This window comes from Mytilus californianus, unplaced genomic scaffold (assembly GCF_021869535.1).
Source record: "Mytilus californianus isolate M0D057914Y unplaced genomic scaffold, xbMytCali1.0.p SCAF_12, whole genome shotgun sequence".
Taxonomy (NCBI): Eukaryota; Metazoa; Mollusca; class Bivalvia; order Mytilida; family Mytilidae; genus Mytilus; species Mytilus californianus.
The window spans coordinates 59,173,574-59,182,631 of NW_026262604.1; positions in this window are offsets into that span (position 1 = coordinate 59,173,574).

Below are 9,058 nucleotides of genomic sequence, written 5' to 3' on the forward strand. Positions count from 1 at the left end.
TTGTTGTAATTTCATAAACATATCGGTCTGTATTGGTATAGGTTTTGGATCTTTCATTTGTGTATTTAAAGCAATAGAAAGTTTGGGCTTCAAAAGTCTACATAATTATTGACTTTGTACAGAAAATTCGCCTTTTAAAAACATTAAATGTTTCATAAATAATACGTGACTACAAAGTAAAATCATTTCTTAAAACACTGAAAAAAAATTCATTCTGATTTGTATAGTGGTATTGTCAAGAAGTGCGTTGAAATGAACAGTGGTATAGCAAACATCGAATTCCCTCACAAAATGTTATCACACACTATAGTTGGTACCCTTTGATTCTCGGCGATGGAGAGTTCACTTAGCAAATTTTGATTTTTGTCTCGCCTTGACAGAGTGAAAAAGCTGTTTCCGGCGGCGGCGACGGCGGCGTCATCAATGTATAAGTTTGTGATTAGGTCTCATTTATGGTGGACCACAAGTGGTAGGTCAATGATATTTGGTATGCAGTTGTATAAGCATTAGCTCATCTCATTTCCATGGAGATTATTTGGCTCTGCCCCTTTAGTCATAGTCTATTGACTTTGAAAATTTTGTTTAGTTTTCATGTATTAATTTGTGATTAGGTCAGTTCAAGGGGAACCATGAGTGGTCGGCCAATGTTAATTTGTATTCAGTTGCATAAGCAATAGCACATTTCATTTCCATAGAGAATATTTGGCCCCGCTCCTTCAGTCATGGTCTATTGACTTTGAAACTTTTGTTTAGTTTACATGTATTAGTTTGTGATTAGATCAGTTTATGGGGAACCACTAGTGGTAGGCCAATGATATTTGGTATGCAGTTGTATAAGCATTTGCATATCTCATTTCCATGGAGATTATTTGGCACCGCCCCCCTAGTCGTGGTCAATTGACTTTGAAAATTTTGTTTAGTTTTCATGTATTTGTTTGTGATTAGGTCAATTCAAGGGGAACCATGAGTGGTAGGCCATTGTTAATTTGTATTCAGTTGTATAAGCAATAGCACATTTCATTTCCATGGAGAATATTTGGCCCCGCTCCTTCAGTCATGGTCTATTGACTTTGAAACTTTTGCTTAGTTTACAGGTATTAGTTTGTGATTAGATCAGTTCAAGATGAACTGCTAATGTTAAGTCAATGATATTTGGTATGCAAATTTATTGGCATTTGCAAGTATCGTTTCCATGGAGATTATATAGCCCCATCCCCTCATCATGGTTCATTGACTTTGAAACTTTTACATAGTTTACAAGTTAATGTTTGTGTTTAGGTTTGTTTAAAGGGAACAACTTATAATAACTCAATGGTATTTGGTATGCAGTTGTATTAGCATTAGCACATCTCATTTCCATGGAGATTGTTTAGCCATGTACCTTCAGTCATGGTTCGTCGACTTTGAATATTTGCATAACTTACATGTGGAAGTGTTGCTATTTTAATTTCAACATTTACATTATCAAAAATTCAAAAAGGCGAGACATATCTTTGTGATAACAGTTATCCTATTTACAGCTAGAACTTTTCTTCTTTGTCTTTTTGAATTTCGTCTTTAAGTTTTTTTTTATTGAATGACAGTCTTTCATCTCAGCACTCTTCAAATCCATAGTTAATCGGTGTCTAGTGTTGGTTAACCTTAGGTTTTCCTCTTAACCGATCTGTTTCTCTTTCCAAATTTTCAGTTCGACTTGTTTGCTCAGCTAATCAATGTTGGATTATCCGACTGTATTGTAAACGTTCCAAATTTAATTTGTTCAAATTGTTCCTTAAAAAACATTATTCCTTATACCGGTCAATCTTGAATTTTGACATTTTAGAACAACGATTTGTTTTAGGGAGTTTCGGTTAGACGCTTTTAACTTGTTCAGTTGCTGTTTTCATTCGCCCTGTTTGGAGCACACAAAAGCGGAGAGTTCATTGTCCTCAAGTCATTGAAACGATAATTGAGACAAATGTCTCTATAAACTTTATCATTCTGTCTCTCTGAATTTTTTACTTTCACTACTTCTTTGGTTTTGGATTATAACATGAATTAACGTGAAAATTTTTACGTGAAAATTTCACATGCAGGTGAAATGTCCATGATGTCTCCATTTGTAACGATAAGCGTTTACTGCATTACACTGATGGTATGGGAAAATAATCCATGTCTTACCACAGTATTTGCAAAGAAAGTCCAAACGGGTATCTGATTTTCTAATCCGAAACGGATGTCAATTTCCACAAGGCTGGTAGTTCAAAGTCCTTCCATGTTGCTTCTGAAGGTATTCATATGCAAGTTTAGGAAAACTAGCTCAGGATCAAGCCGCGGGTAACCCCGACCAATATATAACCGGGAGTTTTCTGGCTGTAATAACTCAAAGACGGAATACCAAACTTTAAACTTAATAAGCAATGTCTGGACTATACTAGACCTAAATCCTAAACTAACTTCGAAATATCATACAAAAGTATATACAAAAAAAGTATCTATAGACAAGGATTAGTGTCCAACTGATTAACTTGTTATCGCCAACCCCCCCAAGGGTGATTGGGGAATAGAAGTATGGTCACCATTGGTCTTCCTCCGACCGGCAGTAAAACCCTCGCCAAAGTGGGGCGTCCGTTTGGCTGTGCGGGATGTACAAATTTGCAGCCACGTCCGGTCAGAATGGGGACGTTAAATCCGATGCGTCGTGTAAAGAGAGTGCCACGCTCTTTGCACGTTAAGAACCCTTGCAACAACTCTTTGAGGGGTCCGTAGGTGACCTGTTTCAAGGCTAAATTTCTGTCCCTATCCAATATACCCTCATTTCCCGTGGCAGTCTAAATTTCTTCGACCTTAATACCGGACGCCTCTATTACAGAACCTACCTGTTGTATTTATTGTTAATTTGTTCTCGTCCTGAATATGCATGAAATATTTGCCACTGGACGTTAAGCAACCAACAATCAACAATCAATCATGTTATCGCCAATACAATAAAGAATATGTGGTATGATTGCCAATGAGACAACTCGTCACAAAAGACCAAATGACCCAGAAATTAACAAGTTGAGGTCACCGTTCTGCCTTCAACAATGAAGGTGGTCTCCATTACTACAAACATATATTTAACAATAGAATAAATTAATCTCACAGAAATGTGAAAGGTTACATATACGGATTCTAATTCCCATTTGACCAATTATTCCGAGTTGTGTAAACCCTGCAAAGCATTAATGTTAATGAAAACGCTAAAGCTCTTTGGTCCATGCTAATTATGTAATTTAAGCACCTCATCACTTGAAAATAGGGCCCGATTCAAATTAAAAAATGGTTTCTATTCGCAAATTCCCCCCAAGGGTGACTGGGGTATAGAAGTATGGTCACCATTGGTCTTCCTCCGACCGGCAGTAAAACCCGTGCTAAAGTGGGGCGTCCGTTTGGCTGTGCGGGATGTACAAATTTGCAGCCACGTCCGGTCAGAATGGGGACGTTAAATCCGATGCCTCGTGTAAAGAGAGTGCCACGCTCTTTGCACGTTAAGAACCCTTGCAACAACTCTTTGAGGGGTCCGTAGGTGACCTGTTGCAAGGCTAAATTTCTGTCCCTATCCAATATACCCTCATTTCCCGTGGCAGTCTAAATTTCTCCGACCTTAATCCCTTAATCTATTACAGAACCTACCTATTGTATTTATTGTGAACTTGTTCTCGTCCTGAATATGCATGAAATATTTGCCACTGGACGTTAAGCAACCAACAATCAATCAATCAATCTATTCGCAAATTTATAAAAAAAAAAAACAAAAATTTAAATGTATTATTAACAAAGTTGATGTCTATCTTAATCTCGCTTCTTCCGCTAAAACTCTTCACGAAACATATGATATGGACAGCTGATTATGATTAGCAAAAGTAACTATACCCATGTTCAAATTTGAATTCACTAGTTGTTCATCTATAGAACAGCACCTCGCTTTACATAAGGAACCATTGGATTATGTTACTTTTTAAGGTGTGAATAAAAACAAAACATAAAAATTCCCATAATATCATATATTTCTGTATTCCCAAAACTACCCCAACTTCACTGAAATGTAGACAAAACAAATTTAGAAAAGGTCAAGTAAACAAATGCCATACGCAACCGAACCAATAAAAGTGACGTAGTGCAGAAAAAAAATGAAATGCTGTTTGGATCATATCTCATGATCATTTACTAAAACTAAAATGTCATTCGGTATTCGGAAAATTCGGAAAATGTTGAACAACAAATAGATAAAAAAGTTTTTTGTTCAATAAAATATAAAAAAAATCCACTAAATAACTCTTATAAATTATAACGAATTACATCCAACACAAATTAATTCGCGTTTCTATTTTTTTTTTCATAAGATATATTAAGACTTGGGCACTTCTCACGAACAAAGCTGCATAATGAATTTCCATGTTGTTTAAGACATGACATGACAGTTCAAAGTATCCCACTTAACTGATGAAGGTAAATCAACAAAAGCACTTCTGATTCAAGAAATTTATAACGAGGTGTTTTCATTTTTTACAGCACTGAGTTGATACCTCTTCTGGTGGACTATCAGTCCCCGAGAGTATCATTAACCCAGCAGTCCGTACTTCGATACTGTCATGATTTATAACAAACTTTCTAAAATTGCCCGTTTATAAATTTTGTTGGCCTTAGATAGATTTAAATATTCTTTTAGGTCCTTTTTGGTTTATAGCTCTTCAGCATGTTTGTTCAATAAACATCCTTGGCTTTCAAATATTCAGCTTTTAGCGTTTTTTTAAGCCAAAAGGGGGAAGCCAAACTGGTACAACATATGAAAAAGATTACAGATTATGGCTATGGATACTCCAGATAACAGGTAAAAAACCATCAACGGAAAAGTGGAAAGACTTAATACCAACACAATATTTTCATTGTTTTTCAATTTGCAAGCGTTGAACTATTTGACCGATCCCAAATAATTTACCCTCGATGAAACAAGTAAAACTATGAGCTACTGCTCACTGATGATACCCCCGCAGTAATATTTCGGTAAACAGGAAGTTGTTGAGTGATGAATCTGAAAACGCATCACACGGTGTAACTTACTTATATAAACCCTGAAACCAAATTTCAAAAATCCTTGTCAAGTAGTTCCTGAGAAAAATGTGACGAAAATTTTTAACTTGGCTATCGTGTGTAAAACCCCCCGGTGGATCGCTATCCTTGCCGTGGTCGGGGGGCTTGCGTGTCTCAGTGACCCCAAAAGCTATGCCAGCTGGAGCTTCGTCTCCTGGTAGGATTACCCATGCTGGACAGGTCGAAGGGTAGAGACCAGACTAAAGTGATCAGAACATCGTACGAGTTGCCCGATGTTTTGAATAAAATAGGCTCTCCAACCCGTTGGCCGTGGGTTGCTACCCGTGTCGGTGGTTGACGAGATCCTTGCGGATGAGGGCTGTAGTCAGACTCCTTACGGTCAGAAAATACCCGGACGGACGAGACTATAGTTCAATAAGCTGCTTTGGCTCTGATATCATCTAAACGGGAGGTCGGATGGACCCGGTTCGATCAATCAGCTGGTCATGTCGAGCCCTTCAGTTAATCCTCAACAATAAGCTTTCTTGTAACAATTTTCATTATTTACACATGTATTTAAATTAAGCTATTTATATTTCGGATAACTGAAGAAGGCGATGGCTCATGGGTCAATCAAGTGGTACGCTTTCTATTTCGCTTGATGGATACGCTCTGCTTGAGTATACTATTCTTGGAACATCTGGTGCTTTCCGCAGTGGATCTTGGGTGCTAATTTTGGGGACAGGCTGCATTATACTTGCAGCTTGCTTTCAGCATTAGCGCTTGACCCCGGCTCGCCACGGAAACACAGCATCGCCCTTGTAGGCACTCCGAGGTGGGTGGATGACAAGGATAGTGAATCTTTCTCCTTTCATATGGCAAACAAAAACCAAAACAAAAAAGAAAATGTGATGACTCTGCGCCCTGTCAGGAAGATGATAGTTGGCCCCGATTTATTGTAATAAAAGGAACAGATGAAAAACCAGTTTCAAAAATATCTCCTTTTGTAATTCATAAACAAATTCAAAGCATTGCTGGTACAGTTAAAAAAGTTTCAAAAATGAGATTAGGGAATTTGTTGGTTGAATGTTCCAACAAAAGTCAATCAACAAATTTGCTGACCATGACAAAAATTACAGACTTTTCTGTTTCTGTCTCTCCTCACAATAGTTTGAACAGTTGCAAAGGAATCATTCGAGACAGAAGTCAATATCTGGGTGATCTTACCGTGGAAGAAATTAGTGATGAATTAACAAACCAAGGTGTATCTGATGTTGTTAGATTTCAAATAAAAAAGAATGGAAATATAACCAAATTAAATACATATCTTTTGACCTTTAAAACTCCAACTCCTCCCTCATCTATTACTTTAGGTTGCTTCGGAATCAGAGTTGACAGATTCATCCCTAACCCAATTCGATGCTTCACCTGTCAAAAGTTTGGTCATGGAACCAAACAATGTCGTGGTACGCAGAGATGTTTCAAGTGTTCTGGCGAAGGACACGAGGGAACAACCTGTAGCTCTGAATCTTCAAAATGCGTAAACTGTGGTGAATCCCATTTTTCATCATCTAGGGACTGCCCTGTTTACCTGAAAGAAAAAAAATATTATTAAAATAAAAACAGAAAGAAACATCAGTTACCCAGAAGCTAAACAGATAGCTTCTGTTTCGAGTGATCTTCTAGTTTCGAACAAACCATCGTACGCCAGCAAAGTTGGCCGCTCATTCAGTCATGAGAATACACAAACTCGCATGACGTGGCCAATTGATGCTGAAACTTTTACAATGTTGCCTGTTCAATTAGAAACTTCCGATAAATTAATTATTCCAAGAAAATCAAAGCCTTCTAAAACCAGTACTCAATCAACTCAATCTTCCTTACAGAGCTCAATGTCATCATATAAAAAAAAATGAAAAAAAGAAATCAGATAAAAAAGATGCAGTTAAATCAGACAGTTGGGGCGGTGAATCTGTCTGGGATCTTCCCAGTGACATAGATGATTCTTCCATCTCAAATAGTCTTCCTTCATCTGCATCTAAAAAGTTATCTTCTACACCCAGTACAAAGTCTACTAGAGCCCCGTCTCGTCTTCGTTCTCCAGAAAAGAAGGATGTCCAAAAGAAGCCAGTAAATACATCCTCTCAGAAGTCTTCTGATTCGAGGTCGCGGGGCAGGGGTCGAAGTGGAGTAAAAGCAGCCGCGTGTGGTCCTGGAGATCGACGACTCTCCTCACACAACAGATTTTCAACACTTATCGACGAAACTGAAATGGAAATCGAAAGTGTTCCGCCACCCGAAAGATCACAATCTCAGGGTGAGCGAAATAAGAATGCTGGCAAACTCGACAGCATTCGCGTTTCTATTTTCAAATCATGACTAATATCATCCAATGGAATTGCCGAGGTCTTAAAATAAATCTTCTCGAGTTAACGCTTCTAGTTCAGTCATTTTTACCTTCTGCATTTTGTCTTCAAGAAACTCATTTAAAAGAAAGTGACAATGTATCTTTAAAAGGATACAACATGTATAGCACATTTTCTAAGGTAGATGAACGTGCTGCAGGCGGATCATCCATTTTTGTGAAGGACAACGTCATTCATAGCACAGTCCAACTCACCACGGATCTGCAGGAAGTTGCAATTCGTTTATCATTAGATAAAACAATTACATTATGTTCTATATATATTCAACCCAATTCAATTATAGATAAAGCTAAACTCAAAAACCTCACTGATCAATTACCCTCACCATTTATACTTATGGGAGACTTCAATGCCCACAACCCTTTGTGGGGAAGCAAGTCTTATAATATCAAAGGTAAGTTCATTGAGGACTTTGTCTCTCAAGAAGGATTATGCATTTTTAATGATGGATCTAATACTTATCTTCATCCTGGAAACGGGTCTTATTCTGCTATTGATATCACTATTTGCGATCCCTCTCTTCTTCTGGATTATTCATGGCGTGTTCATGATGATCTATGTGGAAGTGACCACTTTCCAATACTACTTGAACATCTTTTTACTTCTACCCAACAGAGAGTACCACGTTGGAAACTTGACAAGGCGGACTGGTCCTTGTTTGAGAATCTCTGTCAAGCGGAACTTCAGTCAAAGATGTTTGAGACTGTACAAGATCCAATTTTAACTTTTAACACAGTTTTAACGTCAATTGCTGACAGAACTATTCCTAAGACCTCGGCAAATCCGAAACATCTCAGCAAACCATGGTTTGATGATGCTTGTGATCAAGCAATAGGTGACCGTAAAAAATCTGAAAGACGGTTCAATCAACAACCAACGACGGAAAACTTGAGTAATTTCCGTGTTTTTCGCGCTAAGGCACAGCGGACTTGCAGGCAAGCACGACGAACGTCTTGGAAGAAATTTGTCTCGGAGATAACATCTCGCACTCCGATGACAAAAGTATGGAACATGATACAAAAGATAAAAGGTAAAAATTCTAAAGCCACAGTTAAACATTTAAAAAATGGCAATGATTTCTTAACATCTGAAAAGGATATTGCCAACAAGCTTGGTGAAACTTTTGCGAAATCTTCTTCTTCTAACAACTACAGGGAAGATTTTAAAAAAGTTAAAAAAGAAAAAGAAAAAATAAAATTAAACTTTAAATCAAAAAATGGTGAAAGTTATAATAAACTCTTTTCTCTTGAAGAAGTTAAAACATCTCTGTCAAAAGCCCATGATACAGCTTGTTGGCCTGATAATATTCACTACCAACTGTTAAAACACTTGCCAGATTCCTCGCTGGAAGCTCTTTTGCAGCTTATGAATAACATCTGGGAAATTGGTGATTTACCATCAATCTGGAAGCTTGCAACCGTCGTGCCTATTCCAAAACCAAGTAAAGATCACACGGATCCTATTAATTATCGACCAATTGCTCTTACCAGTTGTGTCTGTAAAACACTAGAACGGATGGGCAATGATCGCCTTGTTTGGTTCCTGGAATCCAATGGGCTTTTAGCCAATATCCAGTGTGG